Below are 25,796 nucleotides of genomic sequence, written 5' to 3' on the forward strand. Positions count from 1 at the left end.
AAGTCCGGGTACTTCCTACCTGGGGAAGAGGAAAGGTAGTAGAAAACTGAAAGACAGAAGGAGGGAACCAACACCTATTGAGTACATCTCTAAAACTGTGCTATTGATTTTAAATAGGTCATGTCTTTTAATATTTATGACAACCCTATGAGGTATATATTATCATTATCTGTTGCATAACACCTATTGAGTACATCTCTAAAACTGTGCTATTGAGTTTAAATAGGTCATGTCTTTTAATATTTATGATAACCCTATGAGGTATGTATTATCATTATCTGTTGCATAAATTAACAGAAAGAGACTTGGAGAGCTTTGATAACATTCTCAAAGCTAACTGTCACACAGAATAAGAAAATAGAGTTCAGAACTCAGTTGGTCTAAGTGTATTCTGAATTGTTTTCTGTCCTGCCAAAGACGGTTAACTCTGAGTTTAGCTCAATTATTACCAGAAAGAAGTCAGAAATCAGCCTTTGATTGAGATAAGAATACATCACTGGCTTTTCCAATTTCTCCATGCACCTTTTCCCACTTGCTGTGACAGATGGTTCATTAAATGGAGAACAGGTCCACACTTTGCCAATAGGAAACGAGATTCACACTCAGTAGTTTGTCTTTGGTACTAAATATGCTGCAAGAGGATAAACAGGTTCAAATTCTGTATTTTGAAACTTGGAGCTGTAGAGTAAAACATCACAAATTCAATGCCAATTTTGTTTAGATCTTGAGTCTATTCTTGCTGCCAAATGACAAAACACAATAGTGATCATCATTGAATTTGCATCAGTGCAGGCTTTATGCTTACTTATTCATGAATGCTACACTGACTTTTTCCCCAACTCATAAAATGTTTATAAGAATACAAGAGAGAACATACTGAAAAGTTTTTAAATATTTAGTAATTGAATGGCAAGTTTTCAAATTATGCTAGAAAATTAAAGTCATCTTTCTTGTTTAATGCAACAAACCTGTATTAGAATTTTGAAGTAGTTTGTTGCTTAAAAGAGATCAAAATCCCTGTTTATGTGTTTAGCATCTGTTTTACTTGTATGGGGATACAAAGAAAAATGAACATGTTTCTAGATCTACATAAAGCAAACCTTTGTTAGAATATCATTTCTTCCAATTTCTCCATCCCAAGCTGACCTATTTTGCCATTCTCTAATCTTGTGTTCCTACTTATTGTGAGAAACGCCTGACCATTGAGATGACTATTAAGTCCTTGAAGACAGTTCCAGACTTTAAATTTCATTCTTTCAACTACCCAGAGCAGTGGTTCTCAATCTTGGCTGCAGGTAAGAACCAATTATAATGGTTAAATTTATGTGTCATCTTGACTAGGCAATGGTGCCCAGATATTTGGTTAAACATTATTTCTGAGTGTGTCTGTGAGGATCTTTCTAGATGAGATTAACATTTGATTAAGCAGATTGCCCTCCCCAATGTGCGTGGGCCTCTTCCAATCTGTTGAAGGCCTGAATAGAATAACAGACTGAACAAGAAAGAAATCTTTCTCTCTGATTGTCTCAGAACTGGTACATTTGTCTTCTCCTTTCTTCAGATATGGACTCCGACTGGAATTTACTTTATTGGTTCTGGTTCTTAGCCCTTTGAACTCAAATTGGAACAATACATTCAGCTCTCCTGGGTCTCCAGCTTGCCAATTGCGATCTTGGACTTCTCAGCCTCCATAATGGCATAAGCCAATTCCTTTTAGTAAATCTCTCTCTCTCTCTCTTATTCTATTTCACTCTCTCTCCCTTTCTCTCTCTTTGTTTCTCAGTTCTATCCTATTGGTTCTATTTATCTGGAGAACACAGACTAATACAGAGGCCCTATATAAATGGAACAACATCCTGTGTTTATGGATTGGAAGGCATAATATTATTAAGATGGAAATACTATCCAAGTGATCTATAGATCCACTGCAATCCCTAGCAAAACTCCAAGGGCCTTTTTTCCAGAATTGGAAAAGTGAATTCTCAAATTCATATAGAAATTCAAAAGGCCCCAATTAGCCAAAACAATCTTGAAAAAGAAGAACAAAGTTGGAGGACTCACACTTTCTGATTTCAAAACTTACTATAAGACAGCAAGAGAAGGGAAAGGAACACAGAAGAACTACAAAACAGCCATAAAACAATTAACAGATTGGCACAAGTACATACCTATCAATAATTACTTTAAATATAAATGGACTAAATTCTCCAATCAAAAGACATAGATTGGCTGAATGGATTAAAAAAGCAAGACCTGTCTATATGCTGCTTACAAGAGACTTACTTAAGATGTAAGGATACAGACAAAATGAAAGTGAAGGGATGGAAAAAGATGTTTCTTGCAAATGGAAACCAAAAGAAATCTAATATAGCTATACTTATATCAGCCAAAACAGGCTTTAAAACAAAGGCTGTAATTAAAGACAAAGATGGACATTACATAATGATAAAGGGGTCAATCCAACAAGAAGATATAACATTTTAAAATATTTATGGACTCAATATAGGAGCACCTAAATATATAAAGCAAATTTTAACAGACCTAAAGGGAGAAATTGACAGCAATACAATAATAGTAGAAGACTTTAATACCCCACTTACATCAATGGATAGATCATCCAGACAGAAAAACAATAAGAAAACATCAGCTTTAAAGGACACATTAGACCAGATGAACTTAGTAGATATATACAGAACATTCCATCCAAAAGCAGAATACATATTCTTCTCAAGTACACATGGAACATTCTCCAGGAAAGATCATATGTTAGGTCACAAAACAAGTCTAACTAATTTATGAAGATTAAAATAATATCAGACATCTTTTCTGATCACAATGGTATGAAACTAGAAATTAGTTACAAGAAGAACTAGAAAAATCACAAATATGTGGAGATTGAATAACATGCTACTAAAAAACCAATAGGTCAACAAAGAAATCAAAGGAGAAATCAAAAAATACCTTGAGACAAATGAAAATGGAAATACAACATATCAAAATCTGTGGGATGCAGCAAAAACAATTCTAAGAGGGAAATTCATAGCGATACAGCCCTACCTCAAGAAACAAGAAAAATCTCAAATAATCTAATTTTACACCTAAAGGAACTAGAAAAAGAAGAATAAATGAAGCCCAAAGTTAGTAGAAGGAAGGAAATAATAAAGATCAGACTGGAAATAAATGAAATAGAGACTAGAAAAATAATAGATAAGAGCAATGAAACTAAGAGCCGGTTCTTTGAAAAGATAAACAAAATTGACAAACCTTTAGCTAGACTCACTAAGAAAAAAAGAGAGGGCTCAAACAAAGTCGGAAATGAAAGAGGAGAAGTTACAACTGGTACCTCAGAAATACGAAGGATCGTAAGAGGCTACTATGAACAATTATACTCCAACAAATTGGATAACCTAGAAGAAAGGGATAAATTCCTAGAACATACAATCTTCCAAGAATGAATCATGAATAAATAGAAAATCTGAATAGACTGATTACTAGTAAAGAGATTGAATCCATAATCAAAAACCTCCCAACAAACAAAAGTCAAGATGGTGTCACTGGTGAATTGTATCAAACATTCAAAGAAGATCTAATACCTTTCCTTCTCAAACTCTTCCAAAAAAATCAAGAGGAGGGAATGCTTCTAAATTCATTTTACAAGGTTAGCATTACCCCGATACCAAAACCAGACAAGATTAAAAGGGAAAATAGGTGCAAAAATCCTCATCAAAATATTAGCAAATTGAATTCAATAATGTACCAAAAGGATCATACACTATGATCAAGTGGGATTTATTTCAGGGATGCAAGGATGGTTCCACATTCACATATCAATCAACATGATACACCACATTAACAAAGTGAAGGACAAAAATCATATGATCATGTCAATAGATGGATAGAAAGCATTTGACAACATTCATAATGCATTTTTGATAAAAATTCTCAACAAAGCAGAATAGAAGGAATGTACCTCAACATAATAAAGGCCATATATGACAAAACCACAGCTAAGATCATAGTCAACAATGAAAAGCTGAAAGCTTTCCTTCTAAGATTAGGAACAAGAAAAGGATGTCTACTCTTGCCACTGTTATTCAAAATATTATTGGAAGTAGCCAGAGCAATTAGGCAAGAAGAAGATATAAAAGGCATCCAAATTGGAAAGGAATACGTAACTATCACCATTTGTGAACAACGTGATTTTATATATAGAAAACCCAAAGACCCCACCAAAAACCTGTTAGAACTAATACTAATATGCAAATTCAGTAAAGTTGTAGCGTACAAAATCAAAATTATAATTTTCATTTTTTAAGGAAGCACCTACTATTTTCCACAGTGGCAGTACCATTTTACAATCCTACCAACAGTGCACAAGGGTTTTAATTTCTCTATATCCTTGTCAACACATTCTATTTTCTGTTTTTTTGACATTACATATCCTAATGGATGTCAGCTGTTATTGTGGTTTTGAGTTGCATTTCCCTAATGATTAGTGAGGTTGAACATCCTTTCATGTTCTTCTTGGCCATTTTCCATCTTCCTTAGAGAAAAGTCTATTCAAGTGCTTTGCCCATTTTTGAATTGAGTTGTTTCGTTTTTTTGTTGTTGAGTTTTAGGAGTTGTTTATATATTCTTGATATTTACTCTTTCTCAGACATATAATTTGCAAATATTTTCTTCCATTCTGTGCATTGCCTTTTTACTGTGTTGATAGTACCTTTTGATAAAATATTAAAATTTTGATGTAGTCCTATTTGTCTACTTTTTCTTTTGTTGCTTCATTTTTGGTGCCATATCCAAGAAATCATTGTCAAATACAGTATCAGAAGCTTCCCCCATGTTTTCTTCTAAGAGTTTTAGAATTTTAGCTCTCATATTTAGATGTTTGATCCATTTTGATTTAATTTTTGTATATGGTGATAGGAAATGATCCAACTTCATTATTCTGCGTGTAGATATCCAGTTGTCCTGACACCAATAATTGAAAAGGCTATCCTTTCCAATTAATTTGTTTGGCACCCTTGTTGAAAATCATTTGACCATATATGCAAAGTTTTATTTCTGGGCTCCCTCTTCTATACCATTGGACTATATGTCTCTCTTTATGCCAGTACCACCCCCATTTCGATAAATATAACTTTGTAATAAGTTTGAAATCAGGAAGCGTGAGACTTCAAACTCTGTTTTTCCTTTCAAGACAGTTTTGGCTGGGGCTAGCCCCCATGGCAGAATGGTTAAGTTCATGCACTCTGCTTCGGTGGCCCAGGGTTTTGCCGGTTTGGATCCTGGGCGTGGACATGGCATCGCTCATCAGGCCATGCTGAGGCGGCATCCCACATGCCACAACTAGAAAGATGCACAACTAAAAATATACAACTATGTACCAGGGGTATTTGGGGAGATAAAAGCAGAAAGAAAAAAAAAAGATTGTCAACGGTTGTTAGCTGAGGTGCCAATCTTAAAAAAAAAAAAAAAAAAAAAAAAAGATTGTTTTGGTTGTTTGGGGTCCTTTGAGATTCCATATAAATTTTCTGTTTCTGCAAAAATTCCATTAAGATTTTTGTAGGGATTGCATTGAATTTGTAAATCACTTAACCTATAGTATTGACAATATAGCCATAGTAAGTCTTCCAACTCATGAACATGGGATTTCTTTCCACTTATTTGTGTCTTTTTAAATTTCTTTCAACAATGTTTTGTAGTTATCAGCATACAAGTCTTTTGCTTCCTTGGTTAAGTTTATTCCTGAGTATTTTATTCTTTTTGATGTAAATTGAATTGTTTTCTTAACTCCATTTTCATTGTTCACTATTAGTATATAGAAATGCAACTGATTTTTGTGTGTTGATTTTGTATCCTGCAACTTTGCTGAATTTATTCATTAGTTCTAACAATTTTGTGTGTGGCGTGCATAATCTTTAGGGTTTCTAGTACTGACATGTCCTTGTTTTTCTTTATATTTGACCACCTAAAACATGTATCTCTAAACAGTATACTTATTTGTGCCTGGTTTTGTACTTAATATGCATTGAATCATATAAAGTGTGTTATTTTGTGTCTGGCTTCTTGTATTTAACATTACGTTAGCTTATCTATGTTGTTGCATCTGAATTGTATCTTTAGTTTGTTTCTTTTCATTAATGTTATTTCATTGTGTAATGTGTATTTTACATTCTATAGTTAAGGGACACAATTCCTACATTTCTTGTTGATGGATACTTGGATATTTTGCAGGGTTTTTTTGCTACTATAAATAGTAGTACTATCAATAGCAATTCCTTGACTGTAGTGAACATCCTTATATGTGTCTCTTGATCCATATGCACATGCAATTACTTAGAGTATGAATATACATAGCAGTAAAATTGGTGGATCATGAAGTATGCATATCTTAAAATTTAGTGGATGATATCAAACTATTTTCTGAAGTGGTTCTACCAATTATGCTTGCCTCAGAAGTTCATGACAGTTTCTCTTCCTCCACATCCTTGCCAACTTTTAGTATTGTTAGTCTTAAATTTTAGCCATTCTGGTGGGCAACCAGTAGTATCTATTAGTTTAGTCTGCATTTTCCTAATGACTACTGAGTTGAGCACCTATCCAAGTCCTTGTCGATTTTTCTACTTGGTTATTTCTCTTTTTTCTTACTGATTTGTAGTTGTCCAAGATGAATTATGTTGCTGCTGTCAAGTGCTTGAATGAATGCACCAGTCATCTCAAATCACTGTACTCCAATCTCAGCACTTCAGATTTTCTGGGTCACAGATGACCTTTAGTTAAGTCCTGGACTCCTAAGTTTTCCACACTAACTCTTCAAAACTATGAAAAGCTCTGCTTCACGGAAAACCCAACCTGCAACAGAAATGTCTTTGATAATTCTGTGGAGCTAGATGGAGTTTAGTGTTTAAGATGTTCATTTGTGAGTGCCATCGAGATCAACAATTTTGAAAGAGTGGAGAAGGAAGCAAGAACTCAGTAGAAGGAAAGTCAAGCTGTGATGCAGGCTCAATAAGAGCTAAGTTGAAATGGCCTATTAGTGTAGTCCTAAGTAGAACCAAAAGGACCAAGCTTTTCTACCCCTATCTCAACTGTTGGATGTGGGTCATCCTAGGAATGGCATAATCTTGGCCAGGTGGCTCTCTACAGCTAAGACAATCCCCGAAAAAGATAATAACTGAAGGCTCTCTGTTGACAGTGCTCTCAGCAGCTGGAGCACCCAGTACTTCCTTGATGGGGGATCTGGGTGTTCTACATCTCTCAGTGTCCTCTCAGCTATCTTTTATGAATCAGCAAATGACCCCAGGGTGAAAGCAAATCTTTGACTTGTCGCCCTCTACTCTTCATATAGCTCCAGTAGTTCCTCAATATATTTTAAATTTTTTTGATGCTTTTAAGAATATGATTGTTGTATTCTAACACTTTCTTTTTTTGGTGAGGAAGATTAGCCCTGAGCTAACATCTGGTGCCAATCCTCCTCTTTTTTTCCTGAGGAAGATTGGCCCATCTGTGCCCATCTTCCTCTATTTTATGTGTGGGGTGCCTGCCACAGCACAGCTTGATGAGTGGTGCATAGGTCCGCACCTGGGATCCAAACCAGCGAACCCCGGGCTGCTGAAGTGGAGCATGTGAACTTACTCATTCTGCCACCGGGCCGGTCCCTCTAACACCTTTTTAGTTGTCCTCAATAAGAGGATTGGTCCAAATTACCTAGTCCACCACCACCAGAAGGAGAAGTCCTAATCAGGACTAATGACTAGGAATTGGGGTTTTAATGTCTTTATAGAGACTTGGCTAACTTTGGCATAGAGCCTTGACCCCAAATAAGGAACTGGAACTGAGCCCCCGATTAAGCTAGGATCCACCAAAGCATTGCTATTTCTACAAAAAGGAGACTAGAAAACTTCACCCATGAAGTTTTGAGAAGATGCAAAGTAACCAGTCATCTGCCTGATTTTGTGACAGCTAGGGAAAGGGGTATCCCCTAAGAAATTAAAGCCTTGAGACTATTCCATCAGCACTGTGAGTGGTGTAGACCATTTGAATTTATTCTACCCCATGGTGGGTAAGACCTTAATTTGAAAATTATCCATGACTATTGAAATAGTTTAGGGCATCTAGCAGGGAAAAAAGAACCACAAAATTGCTTCATGGAGACCTTTCTAGGATGCATTTATTCACACATATAAAGCAAACCCCCAATAAAGTTAAGCTAGCCATAAAAATTTACAAACAACAGAAGATGACCTAGCATGAATAAAAGTCATCAGACATAACAAACTAAAGAGTTGGCAGGCTAAGAACATCAGGTAACAGGACAATCTCAAAAAGTCTACAAAATAAATTTTTTTAAATGATCAAAGAGATGAAAGAATTAATAGCAATCACAATGATGAATAAGCCACTGAAAAAAAGGAGGCAAAATTTTAAAAGAACCAAGTATATTTTTATAAATTAATATAGTCATTACAGTCATTGGAATTCAAAACTAAATAAATGTTTAAATAGTAAAAAATATAATTAGTGATCTGGAAGATAGATTTCTGGATCTTACACAGAAAGCAGAAAGATATGGAAAACACAAAAGAGAGGTTATAGGATATGAAGGGTTTAATTAGAAAGTCAAACATACATCTGAGAACAGTTCTACAAGGAAAGAATAGAAGAGCATCAATATTTGAAGAGAAAATGAATGCAAATTTTCTAGAATTAAAAGACATGGAAAAAAAAAGAAAAGACATGAATCTTCAGACTAAAGGTACACGGAGTCCTCTGCTGGATAAGTCACATGAAAGGCAGAAGTAGACACACTGTCACCGAAGTACAGAATACCAAAGACAGAAAGAAAATTTTAGAAGACATCAAAGAGGAAAAGACAGTGTATTTATGATGGAAAAAGTTCAACTGACTGACTGTAGACTTGTCTGTCAACAGTCATAAGATGATAGAATAATAATTTCAAAATGTTGAAGGAAAATAATTCTCAGTCTATAAATCTATACCCAGAGAAATTGTCTTCAAGAGTAAGGAAAAATAAAATCCCTCTAAACAAAGAAAGAATAAATTTTTTGCACTCAGATCCCTGAAGAAAGATTTATAAAAGCATATACTTCAGGAAATTTAAACCAGAACAAGGTGTGGACTGTAAGAATATTATGAGCAAAATGATGAGGCTAGATCAGATTAATAGCAGTTTACATGAGAAAGAAAAAGAAAGTGAAGAATCACTACTGTGGAACTGGAAAAAATAAGGGGAAGCTAAGAAACAGTCCAGATTAACACGGAGGAGCGCGCGTGGGAAGAGATTGTTGTCATCAGAGTCCTTGTGTTTTAAGGAGGAAGGGATATTGACTAATTTTAGATTTTTGGTCAAGTGCAATCAGTAACTCTCAAATTATTAAAGGGGGAGAAAGTGAGTAAAGAAAACTCAATCAATCCAATAAACAAATAAATGAATAAATAAGCAAAAGGAGGAGGAATAGATATAAAGCAGAGAAGTAGAAAACACAATATAATATGGTAGGAGTGAATCCAAATATATGAGTGATCATAATAAATGAAAATGGGTTAAACTAGTCTTTTGAAACATGAAGATTGTCAAATAGGATTTCAAAATACAACCTAGCTATCTGTTTTATAACTAGAACTCATCTAAAATATCATGACACAAAAAAGAGGAGGACTTGAGGTTGTTGCTGTGGCCATGACCCCATTTGTACCCAGGCTGGGGAAGCCATGGAAACCTCAGTCTATTCTTACAACCTACTGGATCGGTAGACAAATGATGATTCACGTTTACTGACCCTGTTATTAAAAAAGATTTGTTCTCTAGTCTTCCAGTTTTAACACATTCATTTAGAGCAGAAGCATTATTAATTCTTCAGTGTTTGAAGAAATGACTATGGACAAAGGGCATCTTTTGGGTTTCCACGTGCCAATCTGGAAATGGAGTTAAGGTTCATTTACTACTTTCACCCTTCCGTAGTCTAATTCAAAATGTGCAAGCTCATTCTAGCTCGGTCCTAACGAACTAGAGCTACGGTGCAATCAGAAAATCACTGTTTGCTGCACTAAACATCAGTACCAATCACTCCTTGGAGAAGACCGTAAAACTACAAAAAGATTTTGCTATGTTAGAGTTCTTAAATAAGGGAACTAAATATAGTACTGTAGGGTCATTCACTGATGCTAAAAGATTAAAATTTTCCTAGTATCCTATGTTACATTTTTACTTTTAGAGTTATTATTTTGATCTAATATAAATATAACACTCAGTAATAGGTATTAAGTAGTGTATTTGAAAGATTGATACTTTGCATTGGGTTTATTAAAATACTAAGCTGAGCAATTACTGATTATCTTTCTCATGATAAGATGCAGCTAGAAAACAGATAGATGCACACTCATTTCTCAGGGTAAGATTGTGAATATTATCAACACTTAAAAATATAGAACATATGACTAGAAAGATTAATTGAACAGAATACAATCCATAAATAAAGTCCAATAGATATGGGAATTTAGTATATGATAAATGTGGCATTAGTGGGAAAAAGCCAGATTTTTCAAATAAGTCATGTTCAGACAACTTATACCAAAATAAACTCTGCATGAAGCAAAATTTGATAACCAAAATGACTCCAGGGGTCTGACCCCGTGGCTGTGTGGTGAAAGTTCCACTCACGCCACTTTGGCAGCCCAGGTTCAGTGGCTCAGTCCTGGGCGCAGACCTACTCCACTCATCAGCCGTGCTGTGGATGCATTCCACATGCAAAGTAAAGCAGGACTGGCTCAGATGTAAGCTCAGGGCGAATCTTCCTCACAAAAAAAAAAGACTCCATAAGGTACTAGAAGAAAACATAGATTACTGTATATAATTTTGGAGTAGGAATGGCCTTTCTTAGTATGATATAAAACCAGAACTATATAAAGGAAGAGAATAGAAGAATAAATTTGACTATGTAAAAATTAGTAACATTTTGGGACTGGACCATGGCCTACTGGTGAAGTTTGCACATTCTGCTTCAGCGGCCCCAGGTTTCGCTGGTTTGGATCCTGGGTGTGGACATGGCACCGCTCATCAAGCCATGCTGAGGCGGCATCCTGAATTGCACAGCCAGAAGGACCTACAGCTAGAATATACAGCTATGTACTGGGAGGCTTTGGGGAGAAGAAGAAGAAGAAGAAAAAAAAGAAGATTGGTAACAGATGTTAGCTCAGGTGCCAATCTTTAAAAAAAATAAAATTAGTAGCATTTCCATGAAAACTATATATTGTAAAGTTAAAAACAACATATTGGCAAAAAACATTTGAATGTAGGTTGCAAAGTGCCATTTAAAAATCTACATTGAATTTTTACAACTCAGTAGGAAAAGATGAACACCAGACATAGAAATATGGGAAATAATATGAAAAGTCATTTCATATATAAAAAATACTGAGTAAAAATAAATGTTCATCCAGAACATACTTTAAAAGTTGCAAGTAAAAAAAGCAATGGTATATTATTATTTATCTATAAGCTTAACAGAGATTAAAAATTTGTTTAGTATTATCCCTGTTGGCAGAATGTAGAGGAACACGTGCTCTCATGTAAGTTTAAATTAGTTGTAACTGATATAGCAAAATTTGGCTAAATATGTAATTTCGTCTAATTTACATACAACAGATACATTGTTTTAAGTGTAGTGTATGATTTGATGAACTGTGACAAACACATAACAGTAATATAACCATAACTACAATCAAAATTCCCGTTTTTGTCCAAATAATGGAATACTACTCAGCAATACTACTCAACTGAACTTTTGTTCAGTTCTTTTGATACATGCAACAATATGGATGAATCTCAATATCATTAGGCTGACTCAAAGAAGTCAAACAAATACAAAATCCTAGAAATGCACATGACTCTATAGTCAGAGAGAAGAGAACAGACTGCTTCATAGGTGCATTTCAGTGATTATCAAATTGTTACTTTAAATGTGTGCAGCTTATTGCATGTCAAATTATAACTCAATAATGCTGTAAAAAAAATCGTTCTTGCTGTGTTCCTGCAGCTTTGCTTTAAACTTCTATTACAATGTGAACTTTGGAGTTAGAAGCCTTCAGATGGAGTGCCATTTCCATCATTTATTAGCTGCGTGACTTGAGGGAAGTTAAAATCAGTTTCGTCATCTACAAAATGGATATAACAAAAGTGCCTATCTCAAAATATTGTTCAGAGGATTGAATTTGTAAGAATACAGCATTTGACACACTGCCTATCAACTGGTAAGTGCTCAAAAATGCTCATTACTGTTATCACTAACACGACAATGTGACCAGTTAAGGGCATGGAGGGACCATGTCTTATCCATCCTTGCGTTCCCACTATCTAACTGTTGAACAAAGTACACTCTCAATCTTTAATAAATTGAATTGGATAAGATGGCTTATTATTACAATGCACCAAAGTACCTTTACCATTTCTCAGTATTGGAGCATTTGGGCCATTTCCAGATTGGGTGTTGTTTTGATTTTAAGTTAAAAATGTGGACAGCTATGATATGTTGGCTCCCATCCCCTACCCTCATTTCAACTTACTTCTTGAGATATATTCTCAGGAATAATATTGTTATAGCAAAGGGCATGATCAGAATATTGGATTCTAGTGACTTTTATTTATTTTGTCTAGGACATCTTCCCATTGTCCATTATCTGGTACCATCATCCCCTTTCCTTTGGAGAATGCATGAGGAGAGTAGTCTGAAGAGCATGATTGTTCATGGTATCCACCTTCACTGGTAAGTCTCTCATTGTTCTGTATTCCTCTGGGCCTTTGCAGAACATCTGGTCCTGTCCAAAACATCCGTAAGACATTTGGTCCATGACAAAAGGTCCTTGAGATTTGTCCTGTCCAAAACCAAATGTCTTATGGACATTTTGGACAGGACCAAATGTCTGCTAATTCTCTGGGTGGTGACTGGTTTGTTGGTGGGAGGACATGTGACCCAAGTCCGTCCAATCAATGCCCAAGTTGAAGAGGGAAAGATAGTTTTCTTTTTCCTCTGGATCTTGAGATGTAGGATGTGGGCCTTGAATGGTCAAGAGCTCCATCTTTAATAATGTTAGTAATTACAAACCATTGCACTTTTGTCATTTACTTAAATATATTTACATATTGTAAGCATTAAGTGTCTTCAGTCAGATAAGAACAGAACAAAATAGCTACCTGTTATGAAGTATAAAGTGAAGACTGCTGTCTTTACATCTACCAGTTTTTGTTGTTATGATATCAGGAGGGTATCAACTTAAAATTTTTTTGACGTTTAATTTTTAAAAATTACCTTTGCTAATTTAATAGGTACAAGAGTTGTTTAGGATTCTGCACCTGCAGCCCATCTTGTCGTAGATTGCTGTTCTCAGACTCCTTAAGAAATGTAACACAAAAGACTACAGCCCAGGGCATGGTCTACACTCCTCACTAACACTTCAGGCTCCATCTTTGTCTGCTGTATAACCCTGGTGAGCTTACCTGCACAGTAAACTCAATGATCTGCTTCACCCTTTTCACTGAAATCCTGGAACCAACACTCAGGTAAGCCTGGAGTCTGGCTCCGGCCCTTCTCAATATTCCAGAGCCTTCTCTACCCCGTGCTACTACTTACTGCAGTAGAGAAATACAAAGAGGACAGAGGGCAAGCAAGAAACAGAGAGGAAGAAGGTTTTCATTATTTCTTTACTCTTCCCACCAAAGCTTTTACCTCCTGGTCCAGAGGTAGGGCTGAGCAAAACATTGTTACTACATAGCTATCATTTTAGTGGCTATTAGGAGCCAGGACTTACGTTTATGTACATCCATTTTAATCCTCAAAGCAATCTCTTGTGGTTGCTGTTGTTATCCCAGTGAAACTAATGAAACTAAGTTTAGGGGAGATTAAGTAAATTGCCCAAGTTCACATGTTAATAAGAGACAGAGCCAAGATCTGACCCCCAGGCCCAGACACCTGACCTCCCTGAGATGGAGCATGCTGTTTTTCAGAGGTGGCACCATTGTGAATGTATAATGCTTGGCAGTGGCCCTCTCTACCACGGCAGGTACCGAAAGACAATAGATACTTTAAAAAATGCTTACTAATAAGTAAAACTCCGTTGTCATAAAATAAATTTTCAACATAGCTTTAGGGTCAAGGGAACCATCTTGTATACCTTTTCCTTGCTGTATGGAAATGGATCAGAAGAAAAGGAAGGCATAGGCGCACATGACCTCAATAGATATTAAATGACCCCTGAGCCATCAAATACTACCAAAAAGCTTCTGAATTAAAAAAAGACTGGTAATATTATTTTTTTGCAATCAATTTAAAATATGTAGTTATATTTATATTCCCTTACATGCTACATTTGTACTTTAAGGTATGTTGTAATTCTCTGTGTGAGCAATATGTTTATAAAAGTATCTTTGGGTCTTGGAGCATTCATTTTCTGTTTTAAGATACAATGGAGAGTTACAGTTTTATATATTGCCAGGCATACAAATCCCCAATCATAAAGCTGTTTCTAAGTGAAAATAGTCATGCTGTGTGAAAATTTCTAGTATCTCATTGTATAGCAACGACCCAATTTCTCCTTTGCAGCTTCTCCCTGATACCCTCCTGAGATCATAACAACAAAAAGTGGCAGATTTAAAGGCAGCAGTCTTCACTTTATACTTCATAACAAGTAGCTATTTTGTTCTGTTCTTATCTGACTGAAGACACTTAATGCTTACGGTATGTAAATATAGTTAAGTAAATGACAAAAGTGTAATGGTTTGTAATTACTGTACAACAACTTTGATTAGTTTTTCTACCAAGGTTAAGTGGCAGACTTCTCTAAATATTTTTAAAAATGTATTCATTATTCTCTTTTCTTGTTTCCATCATTGGGATTTTCAGAGCATTTCTGCTGTCAGAGTCCCATGCCATTTTTAAATAAGACCTTTAACTACCTGTATCTTCTGTCAAAAAGTCTCAGAGTATAACTCCTGCTTCTATTAATAATCGAGAGTCTCAGTGGCTTTCTTTCTTTGCTTGTTAGTGTTCAGCTCTCACTAACTATTTTCTGTCAAAAAGAGTTAATAACAAGTTGGCTATTATACAATTTAAGTGAGCTATGCATATAAAGAGAATTATTAAAATGTTACATGAGATATAAATTTAAAAGGAGAAACAGTTATATATGAAAAGCAAGAAGCTTGCTACAATACCACTATACCCTCCATGAATAAACAGGAAAGACATGGCAGAGATTCACCGGCTTTGCTGACACTACCAGCAACGAAGTCGGGAGAAGGACTGCTTCTTCAGTAATAATATCGTTGGGGGCCTCCCATATGCAGGTTTGCAAAGAATTAACACACAAGTTACAGAGCCACTTGGCCTAACCTGCACGATATCAGTCCATGTGACATTTAATAACAGTGTAATTATGCAGCCTTTTAACCTTTTCAAATGCAGCTTCAATTCAAGATAAGAAAAATGACAAGTCTACATATTTTTCTTCTATGAAATTTGCATAAAGCTGAAGAGGTGTATCTGCCGTGAATTAATATTTATAATGAGAGAATAAAATATTTCATTAGGAACAAAACTGGCTGCAGTTTTACGGATTCACTTCTTTTTTATATCCATGTCACACATTATTTTTCCTTTGTAATTTTTTACTTCATTTTAAACTACGTGTCCAATTCACTCAGCAATTCTGAGATCAGTTTCCCCAGCTGCAAAATGAAAGGGGAATAAAATAGATTATTTGTATTCAAGTATTTTTTAAGCTGAACCTCAACATATCAAAAAGATGGAACCAGAGCTGTGGCTGACCTGGGGAGAGAGAGAGGGACTTTTTTCCCAGGGAGAAGCCTGAGTCTCCTCCCCTCCACCCTGCAAGATCGCTAGGGAATCTACTGAAAACAAAACCAAACCAAAGACTTAAAGTAAGGCCACATGATACAAGATCAATATAGCAATCCAATAATGAAATTAAGAAAACATTACCACTCATAATAGCACAGAAAAGAATAAACTTCTTAGGAATAAAGTTAATAAAAGGGCAAGACCTATACCCTAAGAACTACACATCGTTGGAAGAAATTAAAGGCCTAAATAAACGGGGATATTATACCATGTTCATAAACTGGAAGAGTTAACATTGTTAAGATGGACATTCAAATCAATGTAAAAGAACAGCAAATCCCAAAATAAATGTACGAATTTATGGTCAGTCAATTCTTGACAAAGATTCTAAAACAATGCAATGGGGGAAGTATAGTCTTTTTTTAAAAAATGAAGCTGGAATAATTGTATATCCATTTAAAAAAAAACATAGACCCTTACCTCACACCATACACAAAAATTAACTCAAAATGGATCATAGACATAAGTGTAAAATCTAAAACTATGAAACTTCTAGAAAAGAATACAGGCAAAAATTGTTATGACTTTGGGTTAGGCAAAGTTTTATTAGATATTACACCACAAGCACAATCCATTTAAAAAATGGTGTATTGGCCTTTGCCAAAATTAAAAACTTTTCCTCTTCAAAAGGTACCATTTAAAGATGAAAAGACAAACCACAGACTGGGACAAATATTTTTAAATCATATATCTAAAAATGGACATATGTACATCATACACAAAAATCAACTCAAAATGGATTAAAGACTTGAACATAAGACCTGAAGCCATAAAACTCCTAGAAGAATACATAGGGGGTAAGCCCCTTGACCTTGGTCTTGATGATGATTTTTTTTTGGATCTGACACCGAAAGCAAAGGTAACAGAAACAAAAATAAGCAAGCGGGATTACATCAAACTAAAAAGCTTCCAAACACAAAGGAAACCATCAACAAAGTGAAAAGGCAACCTACAGAATGGGAGAAAATATTTTTTAACTCATATATCTGATAGGAGGTTAATATTCAAATTAAATAAAGAACGCATACAACTCAATCGAAAAAGAACAAACAACCCAATTAAAAATAGCCAAAACCTCTGTCCTAACCAATAAGGAACCTAGTGTCAGTGGAGTAGTGTGGGAGGAATCCAGAGTGTCCAGGGTTAAGGGGGATTAGGGAGTCAGGGCGTGAAGGCAGCTCGTGTGGACAGTCCTTATCAGTATTAGTCAGTAAAAAAACGACAGTGAGAGAGGGACCAAAGCTTGAAGAGACAATAAAAGACATGGGGTAGAAACTTCCTTGGGGAAGCTGTTTTTTCTTATTTTCAAAAAGGATAAGTATATTCGTAAGCTAAGGTTTGAAATAGTTAAACTAACACAATTTGCTGCTATATTAATCACTGATGAGTATGAGCCAGTTTAGGGATAAAGGCTATGAAAATAAACATGATGATGGCAAGAGTGGGACCTTTTGTTAAGTGCTTCTTAATAGCATAGTTTGCATTTCTACAAACCTACTGCATTGAAGTTGCACCCTTAACACAATTAAAGCCATTTTATTAAGTCATATAATCCCAATCTAGTTTTTATTTTGAAGATTTTTTATTTTTTTCCTTTTTCTCCCCAAAGTCCCCCAGTACATAGTTGCATATTCTTCGTTGTGGGTCCTCCTAGTTGTGGCGTGTGGGACACTGCCTCAGCATGGTTTGATGAGCAGTGCCATGTCCGCGCCCAGGATTCAAACCAACGAAACACTGGGCCGCCTGCAGCGGAGCGCGCGAACTTAACCATTCGGCCACAGGGCCAGCCCCCCCAATCTAGTTTTTAAAGATTTTATTTTTCCTTTTTCTCCCCAAAGGCCCCCGATACATAGTTGTGTATTTTTAGTTGTGGGTCCCTCTAGTTGTGGCATGCGGGACGCCCCCTCAGCGTGGCTTGATGAGCAGTGCCATGTCCGCGCCCAGGATTCCAACCGGCGAAACCCTGGGCTGGGGGAGCTGAGCGCGCAAACATAACCACTCGGCCCCAATCCTAATCTAGTTTGATTATGAATGAGATTATATAAATTAAGCAACTATTATATGCACATTATCACATTATTTAAAGAAATCTCTTGAAATCACTCTGACAAGAGGTGGTCAAGGGATAAACTTAGTTGAACATAAGGCAGGCATTTTCAGTATCTGAAAGATTTTCAAAAGCCAATTTGTGTGGAGATTTTGTAGCATAGATACAGATACACAGATACATATGAAAGATATATGAATCAAAACAGTTGGCAGTGGTTAGGTCTGGGTTTTGGGATTATATAGTATCTTATAACTTCTTTTTATTTGTACTTTTTGCATTTTTGACAATAAAAAACTTTTAAAGAAAAGAAAAACTAACAGTGTACATTTAAAAATCTTCTTTTCTGCCAAACTGATAGTTGAAAGGAAACTAGTTAGTGGAAGGTGGAAGTGGTAGATGTAACAAAACATAAGTATGCGCTCTGAACTGGTTTTACTTTTATAGAGGAAGATGACAAACAACTTCGAGAGGCAAGAGTGTTCTTCAGCTGTAAACGTGCCTTTGATTGTGGTCATCTCTGTTACCACTGTGAAGGACAGGGATTTTTCCACTTGTCTAAGAAGACTGAAATGGTGAGCAAGAGTGACTGTGACAAGCTAAGATGTGTTTTTAGGATAACTGAAGGTCCAGAAAAGAATTAAACAAAATGACCCAGAGAAGTTGGAGGAATACCCTTTGAAGAAGAGCCTTAAAATCTGAGGACAGAAGTGTTTGCTCAGGCAGCGCTGACAGGAATGGCACTCGGGGTGTGCTCCTGGAGGGGAGGCCCCAGATCAGAGAAGCGGAGTCTGGGCTAGAAAAGCTGGAGCATTTTCCTGTGAGGAGAGCCCGGGGAAGACTCGGGCCTAGCTGGCAACAAAGGTAACTTCCAGCACAGCTGATGGAGAAGCAAAGACCCTGCTCCTGAGGTTTGGAAGGTCAGGAGAAACGGAATGTGGATGAAGTAGGAAGATCAGTCATCCCAAAAGCTTAGGCCTGGAAAAGAAATCTCTGGACTGAAAAAAAGGCGCTGTCACTAGGGAAGAGCCGAAAGGTCCCAGAGTGCCTTAATCAAAACATTGCAAAATTGTTCTTGCCGTTCGCTTCAACTGTACAACCGTATGAAGCACGCACCTCCAGATTCCTCTCTGCTGCAGGAAGCTATGTCTGTATATTGGCACCACAGTGCACTCTGTTGGGAAAAGAAGCACTGGTGGAGAGTAGACAGCTGGACAAGGAAGGGTGCTAACATCAATAGAGGAAGAGCTGCTGCACAAAATTTGGCTGAGAGCATTATGCGGGCAATGTTTTCTTTTACTTTTCACGAGAACCTTGTGCAGTCAATATTATTATCCCTATTTTACAGACATGAAGAGAAAGGAGTTTGATAATTTGTGGCCGAGCTGACCAGTCAGCTTCAGTCCATCCTGAGCCCAGGCCCTCATTTCCCACTTCGCCACGCCCATAAGTGCTCTCTGACTTAGAAACAGAGATTAAATTTAGGTGAGTCAACACAGATAATTCAAGTGGGAAGAATCATCTGTTTGGCATTGTTATTACCAGAAGGTGTGATAAAGTTTCCGTATATTGCTTAATTTCCCAAAGATTCCAAAGAGACCTGTCTCTCAAAACCTAAAAAGGGAGAAATATTCTATTCTTCAAATGAAAAAATTATAAGTAGTATTTTTAAGATGCAGCGTCATTGCATCTGTGGCGCTAATGGAATCAGATACACTCAGCTACATAAGCAGGGCACACCATGTCCAACTGGCCTGAGAGGTTGAGGAAATCAAATATTATTAAGTGTGATTCAGAGCTGTACAAAGATAGCTCTGAGAGGAAGCCATTAGCAAGTTTACATCATGTCTAGATTTTTCTTTTCTATTTTTGTATTACAGCATAGCTGTTGATAATCAAGAAAGATTACTTGTTTCCAGGGTGAAGAAAAAAGCAACCAATTACACTAAATCAGAAGTATCATTTGGGGGGAATAATAACGGATGGGAATGATGAGTGATTTAATTAAAGTGCCAACAAAGAATTTTAATGAGAACATTTTCATTCATTCATTCATTCGTTCACTCATTGTTCATTATTCATTCTTTCCTTCCAATGCTAGGCCCCAGTAAGTGTGAGAGAAACAGTAATGAGTAGGACATGGTCCTTCTCTTACAGAACTTGCGGTCCAGTGAGGCCGATAGATACGTATAAGCTGATTGCATTGAAGTGATGGGCTTTACAAGGGCAGGATGAGCAAAGGACTGTGGGAGCCAGAAGAAGGAGGGAGGCATTTATTGCACCAAGAACCCGTGTAACTGTTAAAGCACCCCGGGGGCCAGAGGCCACCCCCAGTCCCTGGAATGGCTGCCAACCTAACAGCTGCAGAGCCGCGGTTACACCGTCATAGCAACAGTCAGAGAGCAAGATGAAGCCAGGACCGGCAGCCTCAGTGTTGTGGTTAACAGGTGTTGAAGCAAGTATGAAGAAAATGTAAGATCAAGCCACAGCCGGGTTTTGAGAGGTAAGCACTCTATTAAATGCGTAAAAAAAAATAACACGAGCAGGCAATGTCGGTGCTTCACTGAAGTTTAAACCCATCTTCAAATTATCAGACTCCCAAGACTTTCCCCATGGTTTTTCTAAGCCTTGATACTTGTGTGGATTATAGCTCCAATTTGGAAAGGATGGAAGTATCGAGAAGCAAATGTTTGGAAGTGAAAGATGAACCTATGTAAGAAAGCGGCTGGAGTTTTGTGTAGCACCTCATTTGGAAGTTTCTCACCTGCTAATTCCTCATGCTCTTTTCTTCTTCCCTTAAAAATTGCAATGCGTTTGTTTGTTCATTCACTCATTCATTCGTTCAACATATTTCGAGTGCCTACTGTGGGTTAAACATTAAGGATGCGTAATGATCAAGTGCCATCACTGCTCTCTGGGAGTTCAATCCTGATGAGAGGGCAGCATTCAAACAATCCCAATACAAGGCAATAATAAATGCGTAAGATGTACATTGGAAACAGTGGAGGAATGACTGATCTGCCCGAGAAAGATGTCACAGTAGATGACAACTTTGAGCTTGGTTCTAAAAGATGGGCAGGAGTTTTCAAATGGAGAAGGGTGGCCAAGAGCTTTCCAAACAGAGCAAATAGCTTGAGCCAACACACAAAGGCACAGAATTGCATGAAATACTTAAGAAAGATGACCAGCTCTAGGTAAGGATTAGAGTGGCAGGAGATGAACTGGAAAGGTCTGTTGGGAGTACTACATAGAAGAGAGGAAACAAATCATTGCATTAAAAGCTTTAGCCCCTCTGAACTTATGGGTTCAGAGATAATGGGGTTGCCTCTAGTTAACCCTACCTTGGCTTCCACCTGGTATGGATGTGCAGACAAGGAACCCTTGTGCACTGCTGCTGGGAATGTAAATTGGTACAACCACTATGGAAAATAGTATGGAGGTTCCTCAAAACATTAAAAATGGAACTACCATATGATCCAGCAATCTCACTTCTGGGAATATATCCACAGGAAACAAAAATGCTAACTCAAAAAGAGATCTGCTTCTCCATGTTCACAGCAGCATTCTTCAAAATAGCCAAGACATGGAAACAGCCTCAGTGTCCATCGATGGGTGAATGGATAAAGAAGTTGTGGTACATAAGTACAGTGAAATGTGTTTTAGCCATTAAAACACAAGGAAATCCTGCCATTTGCAAAAACACTGATGGACCTTGAAGGAACTATGCTAAGTGAAATAAGTCAGACAGAGAAAGACAAATACTGTATGATTTCACTTATATGTGGAATCTGAACAAAACATAACACCAAACTCATAGAAAAAGAGATCAGATTTATGGTTACCAGAGGCAGGGAGTGAGGGAGGGGGAATTGGAGGAAGATAATCAAAAGGTACAAACTTCCAGTCATAAGATAAATAAATATGGTGGATGTACACACAACATGATGACTAAGTTAACACTGCTGTAGGATATATAGGACAGCTGTTATGAGAGTAGATCCTAGGAGTTCTCATCGCAAGGGGAAATTTTTTTCTTTTCATTGTATTTATATGGTATGATGGATGCTAACTGAACCTGTTGCGGTCAACTTTTCACAGTATATGTAAAATCAAACCATCATGCTGTACATCTTAAACTTATACAATGATGTATGTCAATTATTTCTCAATAAAGCTGAAAAAAAGGAAAACAAACAAAAACAAGAGGGACATTCTGTATGCACTGCGTTTGCTTCAAAACTTTGCCTTAGAGATGACTGAGCTAGCAGATAAATTTGTCTTTTTGATGATGGCCATTTTAACCTCTGTTCCCCTTCTGCTTTCCCTCCATCCTTCTCAAGAATACCCTCTCTCTCCAGATTCCTTTCCAGCTTCTTTCATTCTGGTAATCTAACAGAGTCTCCAGCTAGAAACGCCCTTCCTCATGGCTTTGTTCCAGTTCAAAGAAATCTGATAAACACATTAAAACACAGTAGCTTCAGTGTGCTACTTCTTCTTCTTTTTTTTTTTCTTTATTTTTACGAAGACTAGCCCTGAGCTAACTACTGCCAATCTTCCTCTTTTTGCTGAGGAAGACTGGCCCTGAGCTAACATCCATTCCCATCTTCCTCTACTTTATACGTGGGATGCCTACCACAGCATGGCTTTTGCCAAGTGGTGCCATGTCCGCATCCGGGATCCGAACCGGGGAACCCCAGGCCTCTGAGAAGCGGAACATGCACACTTAGTCGCTGCGCCACCAGGCCAGCCCCAGCTTCTTAACACAATACACCTGACTCTTAGCAGACGTGTTCCATGTTTTATACAAATTAATTTTTGGGTCTGGAAAGTAGGTGCGTGTGTGTTTGTGCATGTGTTTGTGAAGGTTGTGGGGGAGAAGGAGAGCGGATGCTCTAGGGGCTGCTCAAGTCATCACTTGTATTCACACTTCACTGAGAGTAAGGAGCTGGCCACATCTAACCACTATCATCTTATTGGCTGGTGTAGTTGTGGTCCTATCACCTGTAGCCTGGTGGTGGGCTTGACTGGAGCTTTAATGAACAAGGTTCATATGTTTAAAATATTTATAATCATCACCTGTTAAAGATGTAGTAAAGTATTTACACTAACAAAACCACCACAACCATAGATTTCATTCACAAAGTCCCACTATATCTTGATGAATCTGTAGGCTTCCTGCTTTAGAATAATTGGTGTTTAATGGAATGCTTTGAACAAATTAAAGAGAGAAAACACAAATAGACAAGGCTATAAATTATATGATGGTTTTGTTGCCAGAAGTGATCAATGACCTACAAGCAGAAGCATCACTGTCATTGTCTCTGAAACCGAAGATGCTTCCTGGATCCTACTGTTCCATCTTTCTCACACAGACCATTATAGGAGAAACAGATTTCTAATATATCCTCTATGTTCTAAGTGGGGGTTCTAGAGGATATTGGGATAAAGAGAGTGTAAGTCATTCAGTGCAAGTGAAAACCTGCGTTGTGGCAGTTAAGGAAGAGCCATTTGCCTTGTACTGTGTATCTTCTAAGCATTTTACAGTCTCTGGTGGCAGCGTTGGGAGGCAGAAGTAAGAGATGATACTAATAAGTTCTGATCTTGCAGATGCAGAATGCTGGGCCAAGAATTGACTATAAAAGGCTTTGCCTACTGGGGATCCAGGACTGGCATTCAAATTAAAATGTGAGAGCTTCTCTTTTTTGCATGACCTCTTTCCTCCCTGCAACGAGCAGAGGCCTATGGCACTCTTTCCTAAGCCTACTGAGGGTCTTGAGCTTCATGAGCAAAGGGAGATGGAGGTTTTCTTCTAAACCAACAACTTAAGCAGGTCAGCTGGGAACTCTTCTACGCCTCCCGGGAAAGGTAAAAACAGTAACATGCTCCCGGGACCCTCAAGGGGACGATGTCACAAAGCATGGGTGGGTGCATTGCACAGGCCTTCACGACAAGCATCACGGCCTAGGCTTTGGCTGCGAGGGAATATTAAAAACCGCTAGTTGCTACCTCCACGCTGTGATGGTGAACAATTGTTGGAGGCTGGTGAAGTGGAGTCTGGAGAATTTTGAGCATTGTCTCTTCTCCTGAGCTGAACTCCTCCCCCCATTTGACAGTTGCTATGTACAAAGCAGGTTAACCCATTGCCTTGGGTATGGGCCAATCCAAACTAGGGGCCACAGAAGCATTATCCGTCTGCAACGTGGGCAGGGCTTTCACATATTAGCACAGAGCTCAACGAGCAGCAAGAGGGCTGTTTGTGCTTGGCTTATGTTTGCTGTGTTCCAAAACCGAGGTGAAATCTGGCCTCAGATCCCTGAGGTCTAACTAATCCAGTAATGAACTGAGACAGCTTGATAGGCGATGTTCCACCCAATTCCCAGACCGTTCCATTCTGGAAAGATATTTTCTAAGTTGAAAATAGGGTGAATGCAATAGGCCCCACTCAAAAATGACAAATCTCATTGTAAAGTCATCTATAAATGAATTGAGCTGGTGATGCCCTGAAATATTCCTCCGATCCTAAAGTTATATTCAAGAATCTTATTGTCAAGAAAACACGATAGGTTTATTAAATACCCTATAGAATAATGTACTTGAAGTGCCTGCCTTATTCTATGCAATTTTTCTATTTAATCTGAGTTGTATGTATGCTACCTCAGCTTTGAAACATCTGGGCACAGCAATTTTTTCTTCCCTGCACCTGCAAGGGTAAGTACACACATAAACAATAAAGAAATTAAATCTTCCGCAGAGCTGGGGAAAAAAAGAACCCAACCAGCCATGAAGCTCAAGGGAGCAGTATGACAAGTGCTGAGCTGTAAACAAGCTTGAGAGGGATTTAATTCTTATGACAAGTGCCAGTGGTGGCACCTCACATGGACTCAGCATATGCACACATTTCAGGAGGAGCCACACAGGATTTAATGCAAACAGAAAAGAAGAAAAAAGAGAGAAAGCTCTTAGCGCATCAGCTTCTCCCTCATCTATAAATAGCCCCGCAAATCAGGATGAGCTAGTGTTGTAATTATCTTGATTTTCAGAATTTTTGCCACTCAGAAGGGATTTTTAGTCTCCTCCCTGCTCTTTATAATTATAGCTGCTGTTCAAACCTCTGCCAAGGGTTGGTGGTTGCAATGTGCTATTCGCCAGGTGGCTGCTCTGCAGCAGAGAAAATTACCAAGTTTCCTTGGTTGGTCTGGTTTTGTCACTTAAAATCCAAATCAGAACTTCAGAGGGTGGCCATTCATCATCTTGTGACAGCCACTTCTTCACTTTTACTTGTAACTTCTAGACTCTGATGCTGTGGGGCCCCACTGCACTTGAGTAAATGACATGACTAAGATCCCAGAGTAGCTGTCTTCTACTTTGCATAGAATCACAGACACTTATGGCAGGAGAGGATTAGAAACCAAGTCCTATGACAGACCAGAAGCTGGACCTTTGCAAATGTGAAATGCCATGTTTGCTGATCTACGGATCATACAGGCATCCTTGGTGTGTTCAAGAACTAGAATGCAGGATGGGAAAGGGGTGTGAGGAGTGATTCTTAGAAACAGACTGGTGAGACTCTAACAGTTGGTGCACTGGTTTCCATGCTTTCCCCATGCCTTAGTAAACAGGGTTGCCTATGTCATGTGCTAGCTGTACCACAGCATTGAAACACAGTTGCTGCACTCGGCTTTTTCTTTAATACCAAGTATCATTTGGGTTGGCTTACCGACACATTTTCATTTTCTATACCAGAGTTTTGACACTTTCCCATCCTTCCTTTTTGTACCAGTTAAAGCCATTTCGAGAATGATTTTTGTTGATGC

At 37.7% G+C, this 25,796-nt stretch overlaps 1 long non-coding RNA gene across 2 annotated transcripts; it reads left to right on the forward strand.

The window, feature by feature from the left end:
• The first annotated feature begins 1,307 nt into the window (after positions 1 to 1,307).
• LOC106843415 (uncharacterized) lies at positions 1,308 to 25,414 on the forward strand. Of its 2 annotated transcripts, XR_011499313.1 has the most exons (6): positions 1,308 to 11,220; positions 12,060 to 12,273; positions 12,677 to 12,785; positions 13,346 to 13,579; positions 14,619 to 14,753; positions 18,430 to 25,414. It is a non-coding gene; the product is annotated as an uncharacterized lncRNA (long non-coding RNA). The 2 variants fall into 2 exon arrangements; XR_006523297.2 differs by lacking the exon at positions 1,308 to 11,220 and having other exon boundaries at positions 11,228 to 12,273.
• The last annotated feature ends 382 nt before the right edge of the window (positions 25,415 to 25,796 follow it).

This window comes from Equus asinus, chromosome 2 (assembly GCF_041296235.1).
Source record: "Equus asinus isolate D_3611 breed Donkey chromosome 2, EquAss-T2T_v2, whole genome shotgun sequence".
Classification (NCBI taxonomy): domain Eukaryota; kingdom Metazoa; phylum Chordata; class Mammalia; order Perissodactyla; family Equidae; genus Equus; species Equus asinus.